Consider the following 27,942-nt stretch of genomic DNA (forward strand, 5'->3'; position numbering starts at 1 on the left):
TTTCTAACTGCTGAGTACTGTTTATAAAATTGAAAGCTCTTGTTACTTGTACAGTATACCATCACATCATAAGCAAATTGGGGTAGTTTGACCTTTTCCTTTCCAATTCTTATGTCTCTTTTTCCTTATTGATTGTGCTGGCTAATGCCTCCAATACCAGGTTTAGCAGTAGTGGTGACAGCAGGAATCTAGTATTTCCCCTTAATTAGGATACTGAATTAAGGTACTGATTTTTGGTTTGAGGTATATATGTTTTATCATATTACAGAATTTTCTAATAATTCTTATTTTAAGTTGCTTTGTTTAAAAAAATCAGAAGATGGGTTTTTAAAGTGACTTTTCAGTATTTATGGAGATAATTACATAATTTTTCCTTAGATCTACTAATGTAGCAAAAATACCAATACTTATTCATAAATATTCCCAGCTTGTTTGATGTTAGGGAAGCCCAGTTTGTTTTCTATTGCAGGAAAAAGGTAAGAATTGTGTTAGATTATCTATTCAAATACATATAAGTCAAACAGAAGTATTTAACTTATTTGATCCAACTTACTCCTCACTTTCACTTTTACAAGTAGGCTTCAAAACAAACTGATATTTTCTTGTAAGTACTGAACATACTCAAATTAGTAGCATAAGTTCTTCCAGGTTTCATCTAGGCTCTGTTCTTACTCAACTCTCCCTCAAACAATCTCATCCACCTAAGGTTTAATTAGTACATTCTAGGACTCCCAGATTTCTCCCTGCAGCCCAGCCCTCAAACCTGAAACCCAGTCCAGCCAAGCCAATTCTCTACAGTCCTCTCCACTTGAGGTCCTCAAAGACCTGGAACTGGGCTTAAGAAGAACAGAAGCCAAGCTTTTCTTCCTCAAACTTGGTTCTCATCCAGGGCTCTCTAACCCTGGGCAGATGGCACCACCACCCACCCAGTCACTAAGCCAGAAACTTCAGAGCCATTCCTGACAAAGCTCCCCACCCTCCACTATCTCTAAAGAATTATTTTTATCTCATGAATCTCTCAACTTTGGAGTACCTGTACCTCTTTCCAACTCTCCTGACTCCATTCTGGTGTAAGCTTCCATTATCTAAACTAGTCTCCCTGATTAGTATTCAATCATGCCCAACCCAAGTAATCTTTTAAAAAGTCAATTTGGGCTTCCCTGGTGGCTCAGTGGTTAGGAATCTGCCTGCCATTGCAGGGGACACAGGTTTGAGCCCTGGTCCGGGAAGATCCCACACGCCGTGGAGCAACTAAGCCTGTGTGCCACAACTACTGAGCCTGTGCTCTAGAGCCCGCAAGCCACAACTACCGGCCCACATGCCACTACTGAAGCCCGCACGCCTAGAGCCCGTGCTCCACAACAAGAGAAGCCACCACAATGAAGGGCCCGTGCACTGCAATGAAGAGTAGCCCCTGGGGCTCACTGCAACTAGAGAAAGCCCGAGTGCAGCAATGAAGACCCAATGCAGCCAAAAATAAATAAATTAAAAAAATATATATATATATATCTCATAAACAATCACAACAAATAAACTTAAAAAAAAAGTCAATCTGTTCACATCAATCCCCTGCTTATGATAAAGATTTTTAAAAAATCTTTAATAAAGTCTAAGCCATTCCCATCTCTCCAACACAGATTCCTTCTCCCTTCCCCTATAGTTTTCAATGCTCTAAACTAGGCCTTCTTTCAGTTTTTGAAAGTCAGACAATAACATTCTTTTGTGCCACAAGGCCTTTGCACCTACAATCCTATTGCATAAAACATGCCCACACATGCTTCAATTCCTAGAAGAGGTATCAATTCCTCAAGTAAGTTTCCTAACACCCTCCCCCAACCTACTACACATATTTCTTTCAGAGCATAAGAACTGCAATAACTTATAGTCTGCAATAAAAAACATAATTTGAAAAATGTGCAAACTGAGTATACTGGAAAAAACACACTGACAGGTTTAAATGTAGGAAGTAACTTTAAGAACACTATTAACTTACTTTCTAGAACAATGAAGTTATCTTGCATTTCTTTTCCATAGGTAAAAATGTCATACTCTAGAGTAGCACTGTCCAATCAAAATACAATAAAGCCACATATACAATTTAAAATTTCCCAGTAGCCAATTTAAAAAGAGGTGAAATTAATTTAATATATTTTACTTAACCCAAAGTATCCAAAATATCATTATTTTAACATGATATCAATGTAAAATCTATATTTTACATTAGTTTTTGAAATCTGATATTTTATACTTAATGCACATCTTACTTTGGACTAGCTTTATTTCAAGTGGCACATGTGGCCACTGGCTTCCGTACTGCACAACACAGTTCTAGAAAATAATATCCTATTTCTTGTACTTAAATAGAATCAGAGCTATTTTTAAAAGAGCATGACATTAAACAATTTTAACCTCTATCAACAAGGATATGGCTCACGTTTAAACCCTTCAAAAAATTTTAAATTATGCAAACATTCCACGCTACTGAAAAGCCCAAATTCAAAATAAAAATTCAGGTAAACAATTTAAAAACTGCATATTTATTGACCACCTGAGCAGATTACAGGAAGATGGGTGCTCTCGACTATTGCTAGTAGGAGTGATTTTATTACAACCTCTTAGAAAGCAATTGGTTTTCCCTTTGATTTAGTAACTCCACTTCTAAGACTCAGTCCTATGGAAATAACCAAATTACCTACAAACCTGTTCACCGAGATACAATATGATTCATTCATACATGTATGTGTGTGTGACACTCGTATATCCATAGGGAAAAAAACAAAACTAAATGTAAACCAAAATGTTTACAGTTATCTTTTTGTAGTGTGATGACTGACATATTTTTCTGTTATTCCTTTAAATATATATATTTATTGAGTGCTACTCTGTCCCAAGTGTTAAAACAGATGGATATTTGCCACTAAGAGGCATACCAGTTTTCTTTACACTTTCCACATTTTCCAAATTTTCTATAGTAAAAGTATATTACCCTTTCATAATTTTAATAACCAGAAGAATATGGAGTGAATGTTTTGGCCAAGTCAGCTGTAAAGGGACATTTTTGAGTCAACTGGGGAAGAATTTGAATATGGTCTTGAATATTAGTTTAGATGAAAATTTCTTGAAGTGGTAAGGGAGTCTAACTGACTAAATCAAAACAACCTACAAAACAGTCTGTATGATAAGATTTCATTCTGGTAAAAAAGTACACGTACATAAATATATGTGTGGAAAGATATGCACTGAACTGTTTACAGTGGGATTCCTGGGTAATGGGAGTGTAATTTTTTTTTTTGATTGACTATTTTCTACAATGCTTCTGTATGCTTCTGTAATGACTTTTTAAAAATTAAACTATACACACACACACACACACACACACACACACGCACCTTACTGAGCATCTGCTACATACGATAGGTTCTATAAGGGGTAGGACTCAGTAATGGAGCCACAACCTTAAAGAAACTTATAATTAATTATGAGGACCAATATAGGAAGACAGTAAAAGTAATTAATACAAGGCAGAATATAAACACCAAATAAAGTAAAAGGTGGTTTTAAAGATTCTAAGAAAAAGATCTCACTTGACTGGAAAGAGTGGTGAAAATGAGAAAAAAAAACTTCATGAAAGAGAATTTGAAATGCAAAGGATTTTAATTAACAGAGGAAACGGCAGGCACTAAAGATAAAGCATGGGGCAACTGTCAAAGAGCAGGAAGTCATATCATAGAGTTTGGCTGGAATGTAGGATATATGAAGCGAGTAGGCAGTATGCCGGGAAAGTAGGCTGTGTGGGCCTTGACTTTTCAGAAGGGAGTATGTACCTCTGAAGTTTTTGAGTTTAGCAATGGGGAAAATCTTAGAGTTTAGCAATGAGTTTAGCAATGGGGAAAATCTTACAGAGGTTCCAATTGAGTTTTTTTGAGTTTAGCAATGGGGAAAATCTTAGAGGTTCCAATTCTAGTAACTGTCCTACCACTTCTCATCATCTCTATTGCTACCATCTTGGTTCAAGCCACTACTATCATTCATTCATTCATTTATTTATTTTGCGTTACGTGGGCCTCTCACTGTTGGGGCCTCTCCCGTTGCGGAGCACAGGCTCCGGACGCGCAGGCTCAGCGGCAATGGCTCACGGGCCCAGCCGCTCCACAGCATGTGGGATCTTCCCGGACCGGAGCACAAACCCATGTCCCCTGCATCGGGAGGCTGACTCTCAACCACTGCGCCATCCGGGAAGCCCTCATCTATTTATTTTTAACTTTTGATGTATTATTTATTTATTGAAATACAGTTTATGTACATATTATGTTAGTTTCAGGCGTACTACATACAGATTTGACATTTGTATTCATTACAAAATGATCATTTAGCTGTATCAGTCACCAACTCCTAATGAAATCTTCCTGCTTCCATTCTTGCACTCCTATAATCTACTTACTGTACAGCAGACAGACAGATCCTTTTTTTTTTTTTTTTTTTTGTGGTACGCAGGCCTCTGACTGTTGTGGCCTCTCCCGTTGCGGAGCACAGGCTCCGGACGCGCAGGCTCAGCGTCCATGGCTCACGGGCCTAGCCACTCCGCGGCATGTGGGATATTCGCGGACCGGGGCACGAACCCGTGTCCCCTGCATTGGCAGGCGGACGCTCAACCACTGCGCCACCAGGGAAGCCCCGGGACAGATCCTTTTAAAAGACAGATTATGTCACATCTCTACTCAAAAACCCTGCAATAGCTTCCCATCTCACACAGTAAGAAACCAAAGACATTAGAATTTTTACGAAGCCCTACAACACTGCCCTCTCACACTCTAAATTTCTGATTCCAATACACAAACATGCATGTGCACACACACATACACAAATGCCAAGAAAGTGAAGTTCTATAAGGGCTATTTTTTTTTTAATTTGATCATTTCAGTGACCCTAGCACCTAGAACAGGGCCTGACATATAGTGAGTGCTCAATAGGTATCTGCTGTATGAATGAAAGGAAGAAAACACCATGATGTTAGTAGATATTTAACTGAAATGGTTTGTGGCATATTGTAAATATTTACATAAATAGAACATGCAGTGAATTTATTCTAATTTACTAATTAATTTTCCTCTGGAAACTACTCACCAAAATAGTGCTTGTAAATTAAGCTTTGAGCATACAGACAACCTTTAATTTATTAGCAAGTTTTCTCTGCGAAGTTTACTTAAGTTAGTTATTTGGAATAGGGGTGGTGGTGACTGAGGAGTGATAGGATGGAGTCTTAAATCTCCTATTTTTCCTCTTTTTTCACTTTTCCAAAACTCCTTACTTCCCTGCTTCTTCCCCACATATAGTGTCTTCCTTTTCTCTCTCCCAGGGAATACATCTAATCCAGACCTATAAGTCCTACCCTAGGCTAAGGGCAGAAATAGAAATTAGAAGTGTGATACAGGGCTGTTGAGATGGTTGGCAGCAATTAGAGAAGAGCCCAGGCAAGGGAAGTTACTGCAGAGGACCCCTGGGAGGGCAACAATTCTTAATTCAAATATTTTCAATTAAAAGTTCCTTGTATAAAGGAAATCAACACAAAATAACACTAACTCCTTCCTGTCCTCTTTTTAAATATACACTGCTAAAGGATAAGAGTGATCCTTTTTTGTGTGTGTGTGGTACGCGGGCCTCTCACCGTTGTGGCCTCTCCCGTTGCTGAGCACAGGCTCCGGACGCGCAGGCTCAGCGTCCATGGCTCACGGGCCCAGTCGCTCCGCGGCATGTGGGATCTTCCTGGACCGGGGCATGAACCAGTGTCCCCTGCATCGGCAGGCGGACTCTCAACCACTGCGCCACAAGGGAAGCCCCCTGATCCTTTGTTTTTAAATGAAAAACCTGAACTTTGTATTTTATTATGATTTCAAGCATACAACAAAGCTTAGAAAAATACATACAGTGAATGATCAAGTGCACACCACCTGGCTGTGTTAAATCTTAATCTTTACCAAATCTGCTTCAGATTTATTTTAAAGACAGTACAGTTATGGCTGAAAAACCATGGACTCTTCCTAGATCCCTTATTCCACTCCAGTTCTCCAGAGGTAACTTTTACTGATTTGGAATTTATCATTCCAATGCATGTTTTCATACTTTTGCTACACATTATTATACAATTCCCATAAAATATATCGCATTGGCATGTTTTAAAAACTATATAAAGAGTATATAAATGTGAAAAATAAAATTATTATATCTTGGCTCTTACTTAACATCTCTGTGCCTAAGTTTCCTTTCTGAAAAGTGGGGATAACACCTCCTAGCTTACAGGGTTGTTGTGAGGACTAAATGAGTTAACATATTGCATATAAATCACTTAGAAAAGTATCTTGCTGGGAATTCCCTGGCGATGCAGTGGTTAGGACTCTGAGCTTTCAATGCCGAGGGCTTGGGTTCAGTCCTTGGTCAGGGAACTAAGGTCCTGCAAGCCGCATGGCACAGCCAAAAAAAAAAAAAGAAAGAAAAGTATCTTGCTCACAGGAAGTAGTGTATATCAGTGTTAGTAACTATCATATAAAGTTGCAAACGAATCTGTGATTGTGTGTGTATATATGCGTGTGTATATATACTGATTGAGAAAAGATTAATTATCAAAGTGAAATGTATATATACTCCATATAACACCAGATATTTCCAAAATTGTGTAAAAACTAGAAATACTTATAAATTTCAGGCTGGAAAGGTTCACTAGCCTACTTAAAGAGGAATTGAAAGTGCTAAGCATAGAGAAAAGGGTATTTTTTAACTTACAAATTGTAGGTAAAATTAAATCAGAATATCAACGTTTGATTTAAATAATGTATGATTGTTTAAAAATGCCTAAAAATTTAATGTCCTCCTTTTATGAGTTTTTGGGGGTAGGCTTGGGAGAGAAGGGGTAGGGTAATCCTTCAATGAGATGCTATTCGAAGACTTCTTAGACTGTTAAGGGAGGCACTTTAGAATTTCACACAAAATAAAACATTATTTGATAAATTTCACTATTTTTCTGAACAAGTTTTTAACTTACTGTAAGTAGAAAAAAATTAAAGTTTAAAATGATGTTTTAAAATAGGATTCACCTAGATTACAAGATTTTCGTAGACAATTGGATTCTGCAAAATTTATCAATGCAATTGTGGATACATTTTTTTTGTTTTGATTATAGGATTATTTTTATAATAGCCTCTAGGTCAAAAGACCAGAAAACACTAAAATTTAATGTCCTACATATTATGTGAATATCTATGCTTTTAATAGATATCTAGAAAAAGGTGTCTATGCCTTGAAGATTAATAATATAATGATACATAAACAGAGTAATTTGATCTAATGAGCATTTAATAGGTAACATTTACTTGCCTAGATGTTTTACACAGGATATGCGTTTTAATACATGTGAAATATCATCGTGGACAAAATTTAGAAGACTACCTTAGATACTTTGTTTAAACACATCTACTTCTGCAAAGAATTAAAAATGAGTACTACAAAAGCCAATATTTAAGTTGGCAAAGCATATAAAATGTAGAGAAATTGTGTAGATTATGTCAACACAATAGCGTTGAAACAGTTGTTTTCCTTAGAGTTCAGCATATATCCATGTCTAAAAGGTTAACAGAAAGCAACAAATAAACGTAACATCAAGGATTAAACTGTCTCCCCCTCCCATCCTACCAAAAAAACTAAAACGTAGCTGGTGAAAGGGAAGGTCAAAAGTAAAGTTTTACTTTTCTTCTCCTAAAGTGAGAACTTTGAAACGGAACTACTGATTTTGTTTCATTTGCTCCCTAGTAAAATATTTCCATGTATGGGTTAGTCCCTCCCTCGGCCCCAATAGAAGATTCAGTGGGAAACCAAGTTGTAACTTGAATTAACCGACAAGAGAAAAACCTAGTCATTCTCAGCACTTTCCTAATGGTGAAAGGATCCTACCACCGTTCACCCTATACTCCGTCCCCTGCCCAAGCAAGACGTAGCACGTGCCAAACAGGACACTTAAAAGAATAATGGTCCAACTTTTCGCACGCCGTCTGGGGAGGGGGCGCAGACTATTTCTTGAGGAGTGCAAGAAGGAAGCAGAAAAGGTCCTCTCAGGAAGGGATGATGGACCTTTGGTGCCGTCTCCTCTGCCTGTTGGAGGACTCAAAATCCGCTTGCTTCAGAGACCCTAGGAAGCATCACATTCTGGTCGAGGCTGGCCTAGGGCCTGGGCGAAGCAGTCAGTGTTTACACCTGTCACGAGGGAGGGAGAGGTAGAAAGAGGAAGCCGGAGCAAAGCCCCAAACTTCTCAACAAGCTCCCGGGAGGGAGCGGCCGGTACGGAGCTGTGGGCAGGTGGAAGCTGCGGGGTAGGGCGAGACGGTGGCGGCCGGGGACGTTGGAAAGGCTCTCACTTCCCCGGCCGGTGCCCGGGATGGCAAGGAGGGGCCGTGTGCTTCGGGCGCCGCCGCCGGCGTCCCCGCACCCGCCGTGGAAGAGGACAGAGCCCGGAGCGCGCAGGCCCGCAGAGCCGGCACCGTCCCCGCAGCCCCCAGCTCCGCGGCAGGTGCCCCCGGCCCGGGCGAGGATCCGGCCGGTGGGTTGGGCCGGGTCCCCCATCCTCTTTCCCCCGCGCGGCTGGGGGAACGGAGCGGTGGCGCTTACCTGGCTCGTCCGGGGCGGCCTCGATGGGCATGGCTCAGGGGCCCGAGGAGGAACTGGCTCCCCGGAGAAGGACCGGTTATTCGGACGCGGAGCTGGTGAGAGCGGAAGGCAGGCTGCTCTCAGCACTGTCAGCGAAGCAGCGCCATGGACGCCCACCCGGAGTTTCAGCGCTGCCGCGAGACCCCCATCCCATTACCCTCCGCCCTCTTCCGCCGCCGCCGCCGCCGCCGCCGCCGCCTCCACCTCCTCCTCCGCGGAGACCCCCCGCCCACTCCACACACTCTCCCATCATGCAGCGGGAGAACCGCTGCCGCCGACACGTCACTTCCGGGCGCAGGTGGCTAGGTCGGGGCCGGGCGCTGGTGAGTGCTGGGGGGGGTGGAGGGGAGGACACTCTGGGGGAATCAGTGTCACAGTACGCTTACCCCTGCGCAGGCGCCGTCGCTCAGAGCGCCGGCCGCCATTTTGGGTGCGGGCAAGCTGCCCTTTTTCTTGACTTCCTCCGAGTCATCGAGCTGTGAGGGGGAAAGAAGTACTCTCGGGCTCCGCGGCTCCTGAAGCAGCGCTCCGGGAGAGGGACAGGTGCTCCTCAGCCGGCTAACATCAACGTTCAGCTCAGGACCGAGTTAAGTCTCTTGCTCTCTAAGTAAAAATTGCAAAGGTTTTGAAATACGGAGCCCTATCTTCTCCACCAAAAACCTACTGGAGAGCACCTATCAGCTTGCCCTTTTCGCCCCGAAAAACGACTTTTTCGTTCACCGTCTAAGTCCCTTCCTCTTTCTAATTTAAGCTGACAGAAGAGGAAGCTGACATATTGAAAGAAGAATTTAAATCAAATTTAAAATGGAAAACAAGAGGGAAAGCAGCTGCCGAACTGACAAATCGTCTTCGAGACCAACAAAAAAAAAATTGGGGGATTTTGCTAACGTATTGAGACGGTGGTCATTTTTCATAGATGCTGCGGAAGACTATTCGATGAAACTAAAGAAATCAAATCAACTTCCGCGTTTCTTTAACAGCGGTCATAACATTTTTCTATCTTCAGTCTTGGTCATTTGCATTTTTACAACCTTTCCCCTTCCTTTGTAATGTAGAACACCGGCCACTGTAAAAACCAGACCGCCAGGCTGCAAGGATTATTGTTATCGTCCGGGATGATGAGCCCGGGGGTCCTATCCTGCAATCCTGAGCCCTACCGCGTGCTCATTCTACTCACTTTTGCCAAACCTGCACCGGCAATTTGAATGATTTAAAATCGTTCCGGAATAGCAAAGCTCATCAGCTACGCAAAGAAACAAGGTTGGAAAACACCCCCTCAGTCACAGGGAAGTGGCCACCTTTTGAGTGGAGGAATTATACAAATCAGGGGAAAGATAAGGACAAAAGCAGTTCATCAGGGTTGATCCCGCCTCTGCAATGTTCTAGACAACTTGGAGCGCTAAAATAGACACGCATTTGTCTCTTTACAACTCAGTCGCTGTAAGATATACGGAGACTGCATCACTTTAAATTGGAGTACCAATTGCTTTGTGGAGATGCTGGATTTTTTGTTATTGCTCAGTCACTAAAGCAAGAAAAATCTATATAGTTTGTCAAATTTAATCCTATTGTATTTCGCCCCCTGCTGGTTTTGCTTGTGTGCAACCATATATATATGCTATATACGCGATATATATATCGCTATTATTGACCAGGAAGGAAAGAAACAAAAATATTTGTGTGTGTTTGTATAGATACTGGAAATGAATTGATTTTAGATGAACACATGCTTGTTCTAATTTGATAGCTCAACTAAACAGAAATATCAGAATAAGAGCATATGACAAAATCCTAAAGCAGACCCTACATCAAGAAAATGTTTAAACGGAAATAATAAATTTAAACATCAAAATATTAAAAAGAAAACTGCGTTCAGAAAAATATCTTCCTAATTTCTTACATAACATATGATTACAAAATGATGATTTTTGTCAAGTAAATGCAGGAACCAATTCTATTAACTTAAGGACAACAATACAGAAATCAGTGTCCAACGTTGTATATAGAAATTGAGTCACTGTTTGGCCAGCTGATTTGTGAGCAATCAACCAACTTGTAATTGGTAATCTTACACATAATTCTGAAGACAGCATTCCAATGCTTATGAAATTGTATTACAAAAAGAAAGTATCTCTGAATGTTTTGAAGATGATGAAAACATTAACATTCATTGTATTTGCATCCAATGATAGTATTGTTTTTATTTGCTTTTTAAAAGTTATGACCAGGGCTTCCCTGGTGGCGCAGTGGTTGAGAGTTCCCCTGCACTGGCAGCAATGTCTGGAGAAACTTTTGGTTGTCACAACTCGGGTGGAGGTGCCACTGGCATCTAGTGGCCAGAGACCAGGGATGCCATTCAACATCCTGCCATGCAGAGGGTGGCTTCCACAACAAAGAATTATTCAGTCCAAAATGTCAGTAGTTGCTAGGTTGAGAAATCCTGCTCCAGGCCACCCTGAAGCTGCCAGGTGCTACTGTACTGCTTTGGCTAATTCTGTCCACTGGGTCTGTTAATCCTGGGCCCCTCAAGTGTCTGCTACTGCACCTAAAAACGTAAAAGCACTCCAGGAGCCAAATTTCTGCACCAGCTTTCCAGAGGATTCCTTACTGCCATTTTGGGCTTCTTCTGGTGTGTTAGAGCTGACAGAGACAATAATTTTGGTGTTCTGGCCTCTGGGCCCACTTAAGTACACCAGACCCTAAATTCTCACAGCTCTGTAGCTCCCATGAAGTAAATGTTGCTGTACTGCTTTCCTTGTTAGAAAATCAGGCCAGACTTCTCCCAGGATGGGGCAAGAAAGACTTGTTCAGGGGCTATGCTGGGATCTTTCTCTTCTCTAAGCTAGAGAAGAGGACTTGTCTTCAGATCCCAGAGAGGGTCTTTTCCTCCCTTCATTAATACCATCAAGATGAGTGTCTCTCAGGTGAGCAAGTAAGCCTGAAGCTTAGGGCTCAGAAGCAGACAGCATCCCTGTGGGCTGGTTATCATTCCTCTCCACACCTTTCGTCCTGCCATGACCCTGTCTTAGACTATTTTGCCTCATGAAGCTGGCGTATATTATTTTTGCTTTCCCCTCCCCAAACTAAAAGACAAAGGCAATTGGCCACAATGAGCCTGCTGATATGATGCAATGTGAAGTACACAGATCACAGATGAAACATACAGATCACGGAAGTACACAGTATTCTTGCCAAATATATTTAGCCTGAATCTAAATAAGCCTTTAAATCTATGTTCCATTTTACAGGAAATGCTGGAGGAACCAGTTGAACAGCACTACAAAGACACAGTCATACCAATCCAGTACCTGGATTATTGGACAAAACAAATAACTTGGTCTCTTCAAAAGGGATATTCTAGATTAAAAGAGACAAGGGAAATAATAACCAAATGTAGTGTGTGGTTCTTAATAGGATCCTGATTTGAACAAAACAGTTATAAAAGACATTTTGGGGGTAACTGAGGAAATCTGAATGTGGATGGCCATGAAATCCTCTTGAGAAATTATTATTAACTTTTTTAGATATAATAATGAAATTATGGACATGTATGAGAATTTCCTTACTTTTTGGAAGTGACTAAAATATCGTAATAAGTGTAATTTATTTTAAAATGGTTCAGAAAAAAAGACCATGTACATAGAGATAAGGAAAATATGGCAAAATGCTAGCAATTATTGAATTGAATCAAGGTGGTGGATATCTTGGTGTTTTTTGTACTATTCTTTCTACTTTTCTCTATTTTGAATATTTTCATAATGAAAAGTAAAAGAAAAGACTTAAAAATGCCTGAGCATATGAGGTTTGGATTTCCCTTACATTTATTTCCAAATTACTGCACACCCTAGGCAATCATTGTCAAACACACATCTCTGATTCTGGAGCAGATCTTGTAAACAGTGATCTTGTAAAGTGTTTTAAAGATATAGAAAGGAGAAAACAAGCAAGGACTGCAACTCCCAAATCAATTGTAATTAGTTTAAACCCTCTAATATGCACAAATACGGTAGAATTACAATTCTGTTCAACAAGGAGCAGTTCTAACGCAGCGTTAGCAAGAAAACAGCAAGAATTATGTTATCATGAGTACTGCACTATTTAAGTGGCAGTATCAACTGAAGTTCTCTCTCTGACTTTCCAATACTGTTCCCTCCGCATGGAATGCCCTTCTTTCTGCTTCTTACAGTGGTCAGTTAACTTTTTTTTTTTTTGAGAGCTCAGCATCTGAACCCCTTTTCATACACTTGAGACAATTGCTAACTTATGAGACTAGGTGGGAGGCAAAGCCTTCCTCCAAGTATAAGAGCTGAAAGTGCCAGTATGGGGACTTAAAGACAGCTGCAGGGTTTTTGCCCCTCTTTGCATTTTGAGATGGAGTTTATCTTCCTTCTACTTGAGTGTGTGTTAGCTAGTGGCTTGATTTGACCAACACAAGTGGTGGAGACGGTGCTGTGTAACTTTTCAGGCTGAGCATTAAGAGATCTGAAGCTTCTGACTTTGCTGCTTGGAATGCTCCCACTTTGAAGGGAGACACCATGTGAAACGTACAACTTCTCTGAGAGCACTGTGCTGTGGGAAAGCCCAATCTATGTGAAGAGGCCCATTGAGGAGAACTGACTGCTACAGTTCCATCTCTTACTCAGTCTTATTTTTTCCTCAATCAAGTAATGCTCAGCCAATCAAATTGGCTAATTAAGCAGAAAATAAATTTATTAAAATAATATTAGATGGCTGGCTGAACTCCTAGCCAACAGCCAGCCATGTGAGTGAGCCATCTTGGATGAGCCTTCAGATGATTTTAGGCCCAGCAGACATTACTTGGAGCAGAACTGTCCGTCTGAGCCTAGTCAACCTACAGAATCTTGAGATATATTGTAATAATTGTTGTTTGAAGCCACTGTTTGATGTTTGGAGCCACTAAGTTTTGAGGTGGTTTGTTAGGCAGCAGTGGGTAAAGAAAACAGGAAGATGTTGACTTTCCTAGCTTCCTTTGCAGCTAGGTATAGCATGTGACCAAGGCTTTGCTGACCAGATGCCTCTCTCTAGACTTTCATTTAGGAGCTCATGACACACAGAAACAAGAACATGGAGAACTTTTGCTGATGGTGATGGTAGCAGTTGCAGCAAGACTGAACTTATGAGGCAGCAGGGGCTAGTTGCTGTTGAATGTCCAGGGCCAGTGGCACTGGCAATACCAGCTTCGGCTGCATCCTCACTGGACTAGATCTCTGGCGTGATTTGGGGGGATGTTTCTGGCTGCATGGACTCTGAGCCTGGTTCTTGAGTCATTCAGGAAGTTCCGTGAGCTATCTACTATCATCTTAATACATTTCTTTTCTCCTTAATCAGCCAATGTCAATTTCTGTTGCTTGTGACTAATGACTCTGAATGATACATCTTTTTTATTTTTTCTTTTGGCTGCACCGCGCGGCATGTGGAACTTTCCTGACCAGGGATCGAACCTGTGCCCCCTGCAGAGGAAGCGTGGAGTCTTAACCACTGGACCACCAGGGAAGTCCTCCTTTTGTTTATTTATTTATTTATTTAGTTAGTTAGTTAGTAGTATTATTATTACGTATGATACTCCTTTTAAACCAGCTGGCTTCTCTTTTTCCCTTAAGATAAAATTCAAAGATCAAGAATTACTCCTCCTACTAACCTTTACTGATATCTTCTCTGTACTTGGCCCCCTACTCAAAGTTTTTGCTCCTCTTCTAAGCCCCTGCAGTGCCTCGTGTATACCCATGATATTGTTCTTATCATAAGCATTGTAATTTCCAATTTCTTAAACTATCTACCCCATTAAACTCACAGCTTTAAAGGAAAGAACTGTATTTTTCATCTCTGTATCCCTAGTGCCTTGTGTAGTGTTCATCTAACAGCTATTGGATAGATGAGTAATTGAATGAATGAAATTGATGGTATGAAATTTAGTATGTTAAAACAGCTCTGGACATAAATAGGCATCATTTCAAAGTTTCTCTTTTTTTTTAACCATTTACATTCTTGTCATAATAGAACATTGATAAGGTTCTACTGACAATAAAAACAGAGCAAATTTTAAAGGACTGCTTTTATAAAATACCGCTATAAATTCTTTAGATATTACTTATATCCATAATCTTAATGGATTCCTTTTCAACCTAGTAACTATTCCCTTTTTATGAAGTGCCAGAGAAATTTTCATTGTTATTCCAATGATTACTTTTATTCTTTTTGATATAAAAATGATGAAAGTGTAGGTCTAAAAAAAAATCCATTTAGGGATATTCCCTAGAGTACCTTAAATTTTTGAGAGGAAGAGTTGTATAAGAAAAATCATTTTAGAAGCAAAGAGCTGATAGATACACATCATGGAGCTTCTAACCTTATGATTTAGCAAAGCAAACATGTTCTCATTTGAGAAGAGCATAGGGTTAAAGGTGAGTGAAAATATTTGCATGGTCAAAAATTTAACTGGCGAATCAAAATTCTGTGTCAGTTTGTGTCAGTCGAAGTTCCACAGGTGATGGCAAAATGCACCAAAAGTTGAGAACTACTAAGACAAGGGACCATTTCTTTTCTTTTGGCTATTAGCTTATTATTTAACCACTTAACAACATTAACTGGTATGTCCACTCTCTCAATTTGATCTGCATTGTCATCCATCCTTTGCTTTTTTCCTTCATTCTTTCTACATATTTCCAGAGAAGCCACATTTTATTTTTACAAAACAGAGAAATATCAGTGGCAATTAAGATAAAATGTTAATATCTGCATATTCTCAAAAATGAGTAGGCATCTGTGATGAGGAATCAGCACTTCCATAATCAAAGACCCTCATGTTACATGTTCTAAAAGTTAAAACAGAGTTCCTTATTGTCCTACTGACTCTTGTTCTTTGAACAAATACTGTCACTCCCTTCATTTTCAAATGTATACTCTCAGTTTCTCCTCTCAAATAACTGTCTGAAGTTTTTTTAATAGGTGAGTCATGTGTCCCATGCTGTCCACCAATTCTGAGAATGGGTGGAGAAGGGGTCTCTGTTATCCCACTTCTATCCTTCAGGTTGGGCATTTGCCAGAGATGGATAGCCCATGTTTTCACAGCAGGTGCTTTGTTTGGACCCATATTCCAGGTGTCACAAGGCCTTTCCTGTGGTTCACAGAGCAGTTCCTAGAGTAGTGTGGGGACAGGTTGAATCTTGGGTGGTACTTGGGTATAAAAGAGAACCTATAAAATCAATGCACTAAGGAACTGGGGTTGGTGGTTCCCAGCCACTGGCTTGTAGCCCTCTCCTCCTTTCTTTTGGCAATGCAGTTCTTATAAATAGCAAAGGCTTGTGTTTAAATTGGGCCTGTCAAATTTTCTTGTCCCTACAATATATATTTGTAATTTTTGTACCTTTATGTACATAATTAAAAATTTTTAAATTATAAAAATGCAAAAAACATCCAGAAATATTTTTCATCAGATAATACATTATAATGGAAATACAGAAAAAGGGGAAGTGTCTCCTACAGTAATTCCACAATTCTCCCTCCTTAGCGATAACCAGTGTTAGCAGCTTGCTAATATATACACACCTGTGGGGGCGAGATAGGTAGTTATAGGTTTTTTGACCTATATAAACACAAACATTAAAAAAATAAAGGTAAGATAATATTATAAATACTATTTTATGATCTGTTTTTTTTCCTATGGAATCATGTTGGGTACCTATTTCCATGCAAATATATAAAAACCTATCCTAGCCTCCGAAGCTTCCCCCCTCTGCCACTCACAGTCTCCACCAGTGAACGGGCTTCTAGTGTGTGGAAACTTTTCCTCCTTCATGGCTCCCTCCCAGAGGTACAGGTCCCATCCCTGTTCTTTTGTCTCTGTTCTTTCTTTTTTCTTTTGCCCTACCCAGGTATGTGGGGATTTTCTTGTGTTTTGGGAAGTCTGAGGTCTTCTGCCAGCATTCAGTAGGTGTTCTGTAGGAGCTGCTCCACATGTAGATGTATTTTTGATGTATTTATGGGGAGGAAGATGATCTCCACGTCTTACTCCTCTGCCATCTTGAAGGTCCAACCTTCGTGAATCAGTTTTTATTAAATGGAATCTATAAAAAAAATCACTTCGATCTAAAATATTTTGTTTATTCAATGTTGTATTTAAATGCCCTGCTCTTTGCTGATAAGGAAGCTGAAGTGAAGACCCAATGAACTAAACCGAAAACCTTTGTTAGCTGACTTACAGGGATGGTGATGAAGGTCTCAGATTAGAATAAATGTGTCTGTGCACTGATATCCATCAAGGTACACATTTCCTCATTACTTATAAAGGGATAAAACTGCCATCGTTGTCAAATGGTTTTTCTATAAATGTAAACCTGTTACATCTGTATGGACACGAAGGCTTGTGATAAAGGCTTAGAGAGGTGTGGAAGGTAATAAAACAATTGTAGGGGATGATGATGGTTTGTACATTGCCTGTTATTAACACATGGAAATATAGACATGAACTTCCATTAAATTCAAAGCATTTTTCTCCTCCTTTCTTACTGTTCTCCAGGTTTTTCTTCTTTAACACCATACAGTGTGATTTCTGGTGTTTGAGGCAGCAAACACCAGCTCTGTTATCTTCCTTCTGAGTGGTTTAAAAATGAGTAAATGAAAGTTCTTCTGACAATTTATAAACCTAAAACCCAGTGAGGAGTTTTGTTTTTCAATAGTGTGAAAAAAAAAAAATCTGAGCTGAGAAACTGACTCTAGAAAGTGGCAATCACACCACAGGCCTGATGACTTGCAGAGTAACTGTAAGGACATCCCTGAAGTAGATCCTCTCCCTATGGCATGGTGTCTCTCTAGCCCTTTCCTTTCTCCTGCCCATCCTCCTCCCAAACCCACCTCCTCCTAACCTCTCTGAGGGAAAACTGACTCTGTTCTCCACCACCTCCACCTCTAGATCCACTCAGTGTGTGTAACCCAACCCAGCAAGGTGAGTCTTGGGCTCTCACCAAGCAGGCCATCTGCTGTTCCTCAAGCTTACCCTTGGGGTCTCAAGACATCTATCTATACATTTTTTGTTTTGTTTTATTTATTTTACAAAGATGGAATCATCTGACTCCAGACATACTTTTGGGCAAATTTGCTTTTTTTTTATGATTTAAATATTATTTACTATTAAGAGTAAATTTTATATTTAAACAAACCATACTGGTTTTATTTAATCAAAGTACCTGTAGCAAATTCCAATAATAAATATTCAAAATTAAGATGTTAAATAAAGCCTTGACTTCCTTTTTTTTTTATAATTTTTTTTCACACACACACACACACACACACACACACACACACACACACTATATTTTATTTTTACAAGAGATAAACAGACTGACACCAAGCATTGTAAATGGATGACCACAACAAAAGCAACAATGATTGCAATTACCAGACACGAAACACACTCATACTATGTCATAATATTGACATTCAGTCCAGGAATCCTCCACTGTAACAGCTCCTTCACTTTGCAGTGAAAATTGATTTGTATATTTTTTGCCTCTGAGTCCTTGTGGGATTTTTTTTTATTATTATTCAAACAGAAAGTCACAAAAATTATAATCATCAGTTCACTCAGTCCCATGTAATTAATTTTTTTTCATCTTGATCTTTTGTTAGCACTTTTATGAATTCATCAGTTTTCCATTAGAGTTCTAAAAACGCTTATTCATTCAGTTCAGCAGTATAGTCAGTTACCAGAAACCTGTACTTGTCAGAGTCTTTTCCATGAATTCCTTGAAGATGAAACCCTTTTATAGGAACATTTTTGCAAAAGCATCAGAGTACATCCAGAACTGTCTGTAAATGACAAAAGACTTAAAAATGACCACGGGTAAAGATTCAATGAAAGTTCATAATAATGCAATTGACAAGGAAATTTAGTTATTTCTGAGATATAAATTTTGAAGTAATAACTAGAATTATGACTTATAACATTATACTAGAGCATATAAGATTTTTAGAAATTTCATGTAAGCGAATTTGCTTTCTAAGAAAAAACTCAGCAATATATTATGGACATTTCCCCCATCAATTTACACAGTGCTTTCTCCTTTCTATACCGGTATGGTACACCATAATATGCTGCTATAATTTTTTTAACCAATTCCCATGATGATTAGCATGAAGGTGTCTCTGCTGTGTTTTGCTGTGACAAATAATGCCATAATTTCTTGGTGGATTTGTCTGGGAAGTGGGGCAGAAAGTGGAAGGAAAGGGGGTAGTAATCTGGAGGATGTCGAAGAGCTGCAAGCCTAGTTTTGGATGTGATGGTAAGCACCTCCAGAGTGCAACTGGATGCCTTGGAAATGGGGTGAGAGTGAAGGAGGGAGGAAGTGGAGAGGGCAGCAGAGGAGGTGGGACAATGCCTGGACCCATGGGCAAGCTCACCCACCCACCCGCTCACTCATTTTTAGGCAACCAGTAATTTCTATCAGTTACCAACATGGTATTAGAGAGGCCCATGTTAACTCATCTTTTCCCAACCTAATGCCTTACCAACTAGCTCTTCTATGCCTTAGTTTGGAAAGGTAGGCTGAGACCAATCCATGGAGGGCCTTTACTTCTGCACCAAGGGGTCTACAGCAATCGGGGGGCTGTAAGTGGACTTACAGTTCTTCAGTTCTCAGGTCAGAAGTTGACTTTGCAAATACCGAAGTGTTCTTAAGAGATAAACAGCACAATTAAAGAACAGCCAGCCTTGGGAAAGAACACAATATATGACCTGTCTGGTTGTGCTTCAGCTCAGTTGTTTATCTCCCAGGGGTAGCCCCATTCTATTCATTTAATTCCACATTCTTTGTACTCTTTAACTGTCCATCACTATGTCCCCATAGCAGCTTCCCTCCTTATAGCCCTGCTGATTCCTTCTTTTTTTGTCTTCCTTTCTTCCTTCCTTCCTTTCTTTTTCTTTCTTTCTTTCTTTTTACCATCGGTGGATTCATAGTAATTGTAACACATATGAACTGTATATACTAAACTACACGTCTAACCGCAATCTAACACCAGTTCCCAAATAACAAAATGCTGCAAATTCTAAATTTTGTAGAGTATTACTGTAGCCTTTAATTTAATTAATTCAATCTTCTGTGCAGGAATGACCACATAGGAGGGCTTTCATTCCCCTTCCTTCTATTGTTGTTCACCTTTTGGTTAAAGCATGGCTTTGCTTACCAAACCTCCTCCAACCTGCACTCTGTTCTTGGGTTCCCCCTTGGGCAACCTGCCATGGGGCTTCTGGTTGACCTGGGGTTTCGCAGGCTGTGTTACTCAGTCTTTGTTCTTAGGACCAAGTAAAGGCAACTCTCTTTGCTGTTTCACACAGGCTGCTATTTGCTGAAAAGCCTGAGCCCACGGAGAAGCCCTTTAAGGCTTGGAAGAAGGTGCTGTCATCATTCAGTACCTTGTTTCTGGCATCAGTCTCTTATGTCTCTCCCCCTGCCAACCTTTTCCAATGCCTCTCTGCAGACCTGTCTCCCTCCCTGCCAGGGCTTTCAGCCTTCATTTCCCCAGGAAATGATTTTCTCAGTCTGTCCACAAAAGCCCAGGAGGAAAGGAACTGGCCTTTCGTTCATAATGGGCCACAGTGTGATGAAGGAGTAAAAGTTGTCTGGTGTTGATATAAATGCATCTTCCCACAAAAAACAGCCGCTGCTGTCACTGGAGCTGGGAGAAAGCTTACTTTGTTTGGAACAATCAATGATAGGGTTAGCAGAATGTCAGCATGTCACGGAGTGACTTAGAGTATCTAACCAGATGAGGAAATGAAGATCCATTTATTTTAGTCATGGTGTGTATGAATGGATATGTGTGCGTGTATGTGTGTGTGTGTGTGTGTGTGTGAGAGAGAGAGAGAGAGACAGAGACAGAGACAGAGACAGAGACAGAGAGAGAGATTTCTTTCCTTTGTAAAGGAGCTAGTTTCTGAAATGGGGATGGCTGGTCTCCAAGGGGATAATTAGGATTTTTAACAGCTTACTGTGAGTGGAACATTTCATTTCTCTAAGTACTGAGAAGTGCAGGCTAATAGTTATCCCAGCCATTAGTTATTCTGCCAAAGATTTCTATCAGACTTAGACATTCAGATAGATGTTCGAACCAGCACTACGGTCAGCAGAGACCTGTAAAGGCTTTTCTGGAGGAAATCAATCTGTACCCAATGCATTATCCAGGCATGTTTGTTTTTCCGATTCATAAGTCATTTTGTTGTCAGAGTAGCCTTTTTATTCCTCTTAACTTTATATGGAATTCTTCAAGGCAGGTGTTCCAAATCCTTTTCATTTTTCTCAAAGAACTTCTGACCTCCCCCACCCCCATAGATGACCTCCACACCTAGTTTACTGAGGGGGTCAAGGCCTCAGCTCTCCTCTCCACTCTCTCAATTTGATCTGCATTGTCATCCATCCTTTGCTTTTTTCCTTCATTCTTTCTACATATTTCCAGAGAAGCCACATCTTATTTTTGTTCCCAAAGCTAGCCTTTTCTGGAGTTCTTGATTTTACCAGTAACTCCCCATCTCCACCTCCATCAACCATTATCTCCCTATTTCTGGCATCTTCAAGATCCTGTTCTCTTCTAGCTCATTGAAAACATACCCCAATGTCTTGACTGCAAAAACCTATAGCATGACTATGCTTCCCTATCAGAATCCAGGCCCTAGTCAATTTATCTGGAACCACAATTTCTATTAAAACTGGCCTCTCGTAAGTCATCAATAGACAGCACATCCAATGACCTCAGTCCTTGACACTCCTGACTATGAGCCATGCTTAGAAAAGGGGAACAGTGAAGATTTGAGAGTGAGAGGCACATAAATGAGATTCCGGAAGGGAAGGGCCATTTTGCAAGCAGTCATTGAAGAGGTAAAGCTGAGTCGAACACACCAGGCCCTTGGGCTTTGTTCTTTTTCTGGGGTCAGAGGGGGCAGAGTTGGCTCCCAGGCCCTACTGTCAGAGCCAGACAGAAGATCCTGTCCACCCTGGTGGGCTTGGGTTCAGCACTGCTTGGGCAGAGGAATGGCCATGTGGCTTTTGTTTTGGGGATTTGAACAACATCCCAGAGCCCACAGGGAGGTTTCCCCTTACTTTATGGACTTAGGCATATTGCTAATGCTCACCCCAAGTGAGCTTTATCTAATCTAAAGAACCCAAGTTACTCCAAATCCAACACTATATCCAGGAGTGGAAGACAACTTAGATGTTCTCTCTTTCTTCGGATTCTTACCACGGATTCCATAACACCATGCTCTTCATGCCTCTCGCCTTCCTCTCCCACTGGCTCATCAGTTGCATGTGCTGTAAAAGTCAAAACACTTTAGGCTCCCACAGGTTGAAACGGCAGAGCCACAAGATGGAAATAAGTTGGCCCCTGGAGTCACTTCACGAAGGATAGATGCCTGGAAGAATCACTCTACTCCTGTTGGATTTTGTGTGAACAAGAAATAAATCTTCTGTTATATTAAGCCACTGAGCTGTCGGGGTTTACCTATGACTGTAGCCTGGTCTATGTAGCTACAAGAGCTTAAATGCCTGCAGGGGCCTGACCAGGAGGCAACTGAAATGAATGAAGTAGCTGAGAGCCTAACAGAGAGCAGGGACTCGGGTGGGGAGGGTACTACCCTGACTCTGGGACTAAGCTTGCCCCATTACAGGGGAAGAGTTGCTGCTCAGATCTAGCTCATTCTCTTATGGGATACTTTGGAGCCAGCATTGCCAGATCTTAACTGAATATTTTCTCAAGAAAAGCTGGGAATCTGGATGTTGATGTGAAATCTCCCAACTTTTTTTTTTTTTTTTTTTTTTTTGCTGTACGCGGGCCTCTCACCGCTGTGGCCTCTCCCATTGTGGAGCATAGGCTCCGGACGCGCAGATTCAGTGGCCATGGCTCATGGGCCCAGCCGCTCCACGGCATGTGGGATCTTCCCGGACCAGGGCACGAACCCGCGTCCCCTGCATTGGCAGGCGGACTCTCAACCACTGCGCCACCAGGGAAGCCCCAAAATCTCCCAACTTTTTAAATGCTGGCAGTTCATATGGATTAAAAAACCAAAACACAGACATCTTTGCTGTTTCCTAAATGTCTTAGGTATGTTTCTGCTTCAAGGTTTTTGCACTTGCTGGCCCTTCTGCCTGGAATGTTCTTCCTCTAGGCACCTGCAAGGCTTGTTTCTTCTTCTCCCATGCCTTTGCCCCAATGTCGCCCTCTCAGCTTTTCCCAACCACCCTCTTTAAGACCACAGCACACTCTCCCTCCCACCTTATACTGTCTCCTCCTTCCCTGTTTTTTTCTTCTCCATACTATTTACTACCTTCTAAATAGATAATTTAAAAAACTTATTGATTGATCTGCACATTTCTACCATTATGATCAAAGTATATGAAGGCAAGGATTTTTTTGTCTTGTTCACTTTTGTATGTCAAGTGCCTAGAATAGTACCTGGGACATAGAAAATGCTCAACATTTATTTGTTAAGTAAATGAATTTTTAAAAACAGCCAGTATGTGGGTCAGATGATGCATAGCTGGAGATCTGATTTAGTTCATGGGTCATGAGTTTACAACTTCTGTTTTAGACCCTTACTGAGAAGTCCTTGGAGAAAAGTGCCATTTAGAGCTGCAAGCAGTTTCCCACCTCCCACAAAGTAGATGTTTGATTCATTTTGTTCTGGGAAATAAAACACAAGGAGTTTCAGGAAAAGTCTTATAAATTCCAGGGAGTCCCATGCCTGCCTGTATTTTCACAGAATACTATTTCTCATCTTGTCTCTGCTCAAAATCCTAGAATTGTTCACAGCCAAATTTCTGTCTCGGTCCTGGTGTGGGGACGAGTTGTGGTTCCCATAGTTACACCAGCCAATACATTCCCTTTTGCTTATTGAATTGGTTTGAGTTGGGTTTCTGTCACTGTGAATGAGAGTCCTGACAAATTTAATGTGACTTTGGGCGAGCTGTTTCATGTTTCTGAGTCTCAGCTTCCTCACTTATAAAAAGGTTGGGGTCAGATTAGATAAGCAGTAGAGCCCTTTCCAGGATTTTAACATTTCAGAATTCTAGCACATTTAAGGTCACTGATCTGGGGAGCCCAAACATTTATGACTGTGGGCAAACTTGGTTCCCTGGAGCCACATGCCACTCTTGGCCCCCATTACCAGCAGCCCCTCTGACTGTCTATTGCTCCCACCTCCTTTGGGGGGTTGGTTTTTCTGGTCGCATGTTCAGAACTTTCTCCTGTTGGTAGAGTCACATGCATTGTCCTTCTAGTATCTCCAGATATGTCCTCCAACATGATCCTTGTGGACACATTTTTCTTCTTCCTGACCCCAGCTCTTATTTGTCTTTTCCCCTTTCTTGTCCCATGCCTCACTAAAGTCATATTTACTTAATCTGCAGCAGACATTTTTAGATCTTTCATGCCCTATTGTGTGTCTAGACTGTTCTCCCTTTTACTGCCTCCTTCCATGATCCTCTGGGACGGGTAGGAAGCTTACTTTATCAACTCAGGTTAGAAAGCTACATTATTTTCTTTAAATCATCATAGAGTCTGCCTCTGAGTCCCCATTTGGCAGGGCTGGAGACAAATTCAGTCTTCGTCATTATTAGGGATACCTCCCTTCATTCTAGAGTCAGGCAAAAGTCTTGGGGCTCTTATACAGAGCAAAACATTTGGAGGGGTCCCCCCAGTTCAGGGCAAGTTGGCTACTGTGGATATGCTCTTTTCCTAGCCCACATGGCAACCCGGTATCTGGTAGCTGCTGGACCACACTTGGGCATGAAAATGATAATAACAATAACAGCAACAACAATGTTTATGGAATGTTACTAAAGTGCCAGGGACTCAGTAGTGCTTTACAAAAATAATTTCATATGAGCCAACTGCTCTTTGGCCCAGAACATACTTTTCCCAGATAACTCACAGTTCTCCCTCATCTCCTGTAAGTCTTTGCCAAATATTATGTTCTCAGTGAGGCCTATCCTGACCACCTGCCTCTGTGCCTCATCCCCTACACTCGCCATCCCTTTTCCCTGCTCTACTTTTGTTCCCATAGCACATTCTAGGCTATATGATTTACATACTAATAGTGTTTTCTGTCTGCCTCCCCCCAGTAGAATGTAAGCTCTAAAAGGGTAGGATCTTTATTTGTTTACTTCTATCTCTCAAGCCCCTAGAACAGTACCTAGCATATAGTTCAATAAATGCTTTGGGGCTTCCCTGGTGGCGCAGTGGTTGAGAGTCCGCCTGCCTATGCAGGGGACACGGGTTCGTGCCCCGGTCCGGGAGGATCCCACATGCCGCGGAGCTGCTGGGCCCGTGAGCCATGGCCGCTGAGCCTGCGCGTCCGGAGCCTGTGCGCCGCAACGGGAGAGGCCACAGCAGTGAGAGGCCCGCGTACCGCCAAAAAAATAAATAAATAAATAAATGCTTTGGAATATGTGATTTTAATTTTCATGGATGAGGAAACTGAGGCACATAAAGGGAAGCAGCTATCCCATGGCACATAGCCAGCCAGTGGTAGAGCTTGAGTTTAAGCCCAGGCCACCTGATTTCTTTTAACCACTTTGTGTGAAATGGGTACCCCCAGACCCCCATCTAGCCTCCTGAGGTGCATCACTCCTCCCAGAGGCCCTGCTGTATCCCTGGGGCATTAAGAGAGTACAGTGTGGGTCCCAATCCTCAATGAACCCATGAATCTCCCTCCTCCTTCTGCTCACCCCCCATTCCCTTCCCTAAACACTGCCCACTTCCAGAGTAATAGAATATCCTCAAGGAGATTAAAACTTTCATTTAGGCCAGGAAAAGAGTTTATCTTCTGGGAACACCACCTTTCCACTTAGCAAGTGCTCTTGAGGCTAAGAAATATAAGGATTGGCCACTTTCTTGGAATGAGGAGGTGGGGTATCCAGAAGACAAAACAGAATTAGCTTTGAGTGTGAGTGAGTGTGTTTGTAATGAACGTGCCTTTTATACCCTGAGCTCCCTTTCCTACACCACTGCAAGATCGTCTCTTTTCTTCCTTTAATTCCAGTTCCCAAGTCCAGCCATGCTACAAATACCTGCTGAAGCCCCTCTGAATGGAACAGGCTTGCGCAAAGCCCACCTCCCAAGAGGACTGGAGGGAGTGGAGCTCTCATGGCAAATGTGAAAAAGGATTGTCTTCCTATTACTGGAGGATTTCCCCCAGTGTTTCCTCAATAATTTCAGCTGCAGCATTCATTTAAAGCCTCCTGCAAAAATGACTCCTCCACATTTGGTGAGAAGGACAGCTTTTCCTTTTTATAAAGTCCCCTCCACTACCCACCCTGCGCACTGGGTAAGGGGTGGAAGAGTGTGTGTGGTGATGTTCTGAAACAGAGGAGCATTGGACCTGTCGCAAAGGCCATAACAAGTGGAGAGGTATCAGGACACTCTGTGGCTGAGTGCAGCATTTAGAAAGGGGGCTGATTGTTTTTTCCAATCTTCGAGAGAAAGCTGTGTCTTCAAGGTATAATCTCCCCTTGGGGACCCAAGCCCTCTGATGATGTTAACAAACATACTCATATTAATAAAGATGCTATTCTTTTCTCCTTTTTCCCTCCCCTCACCTCCCTTCTAGAAAACCAAGGCTTGTGAATATTGTGAGGAGAGAGAGGCAGAGCACCCCCTTCATTCCAGCCCCCCAAAAAGACCCAGGCGCTCGTCTGCAGAGACATCTGTGCCCGAGGACCAGGCTGAGGGGGACGCGTTTTCATCCTTGAATGTTTCCTGTCTTTCTAGTGACTTCCTATCTCTCTGTGATTGACAAGTAGCTTTAGATGCTGGAGACTGACCAAAACCAAATCCTGTGGTGATCCTTTCACAGCTGGGCCCTTCCTGTTCCATCTCGGAGTGGCAAGCAGGACCAGTGTGATCAAAAAGGAGAAGGCTGGGCTTCCCTGGTGGTGCAGTGGTTGAGAGTCCGCCTGCCAATGCAGGGGACGCGGGTTCGTGCCCTGGTCCGGGAAGATCCCACATGCCGCGGAGCGGCTGGGCACGTGAGCCATGGCTGCTGGGCCTGCGCGTCCGGAGCCTGTGCTCCGCAACGGGAGAAGCCACAACAGTGAGAGGCCCGCGTACCGCAAAAAAAAAAAAAAAAAAAAAAAGGAGAAGGCTGAATGGAACATGGCTCAAAGGGAGAAAAGGGAAGGGGAAGCGGCTCTGTTCCGAGGGCCCAGAGCTCCGAGTCCTCCAGGCACAGGCATGGGAGAGCCAGACGCGCAGGAGAGGCTGGACAGAGACCCCAAACACGGAGCAGGTAGGTCTGAGGAACCCCGGGAGGGTCACATTTACTGGCCTTCTTTTCCTCTCGTGTAATTTGGGAGATTTGGGGAAGAATTCCCTGACAGGATTGCCTTGGGCAAACCACACCCTTGCACTTAATTGTTCTCATTTTAAGGGAAGGGGTCTGCAGTAGGTACCTCTGAAATGCTGTAGTTCTGAGGCTGATATGAGGCAGGAGGTGCCGAGTCTCATGAAGCCAAGCCATAAAGTAGGGCCCCCAGAGGTGGCCACACCGCTATCTCCGGACCAGTGGTTCTCAAACTTGAGGTGCATCAGAATCCCCTGGAGGACTTGCTAAAGCAGACTGCTGGTCCCACTCCTGGAGTTGCCTTTTAGTAGGACTGGGGTGGGGCCTGAGAATTTACATTTCTAACGAGTTCCCAAGTGTGGCCTCTGCCGCTAATCTGGGGATCACGTGTTGAGCATCACTGGGAGCATCGCCCAGTTGGGGGAGCCCTCTGAGATGAAGGTCACCTAGGCGGAGCACAGCCAGCCAGGGTTGCAGCCTTCAGGATGCGTACCTCTCCCTCCTACCTGTAGGGGGCAGCTTGGTTCTGCCTCAGCCCAGCGGAAGCACTGAGATAACTGCTAAATTAACTCCTGAAAAAATACACCCGTTTCCTGAAAATCCTAGATAGATTCTAAGCCTCCCTCACGGGCCTGGGTCTGGGCCCTTGGCAGCGGAGCCCCTTTAATCTGAGTGTGCCCAGCCCGGGCTGGCTAGGGCTTTGCTACCGAAAGAGGGCAGCTCTGCTAACGCTGGACTCCCGGGGCGGGGAGTGTGATTCATTCGCCTGAAGGCTCCCACTGCTGGCAAAGTGCTGGCTCAGCGTCAGGGGCCAGGAAATGTTCCACGGGTGAACAAATTAAGACCCTGAATATTTGTGCAAGAGCTGGTGAAAGCGAGGGGTAGAAAGTGATGGAATGAGTTTT

At 42.2% G+C, this 27,942-nt stretch overlaps 1 protein-coding gene across 4 annotated transcripts in view; it reads right to left on the reverse strand.

Moving 5' to 3' along the window:
* The window catches only part of AFTPH (aftiphilin), a 64,294-nt gene extending 55,298 nt beyond the window's left edge, over window positions 1-8,996 (reverse strand). For all 4 annotated transcript variants that reach the window (XR_013830989.1, XM_079940507.1, XM_079940506.1 and 1 more), the window contains exon 1: window positions 8,653-8,996. The gene's annotated coding sequence lies outside the window, so the exon portion shown is untranslated. The remainder of the gene's footprint in view (window positions 1-8,652) is intronic.
* Between the last annotated feature and the right edge of the window lie 18,946 nt (window positions 8,997-27,942).

This window comes from Stenella coeruleoalba (assembly GCF_951394435.1).
Source record: "Stenella coeruleoalba genome assembly, chromosome: 13".
Lineage (NCBI taxonomy): Eukaryota > Metazoa > Chordata > Mammalia > Artiodactyla > Delphinidae > Stenella > Stenella coeruleoalba.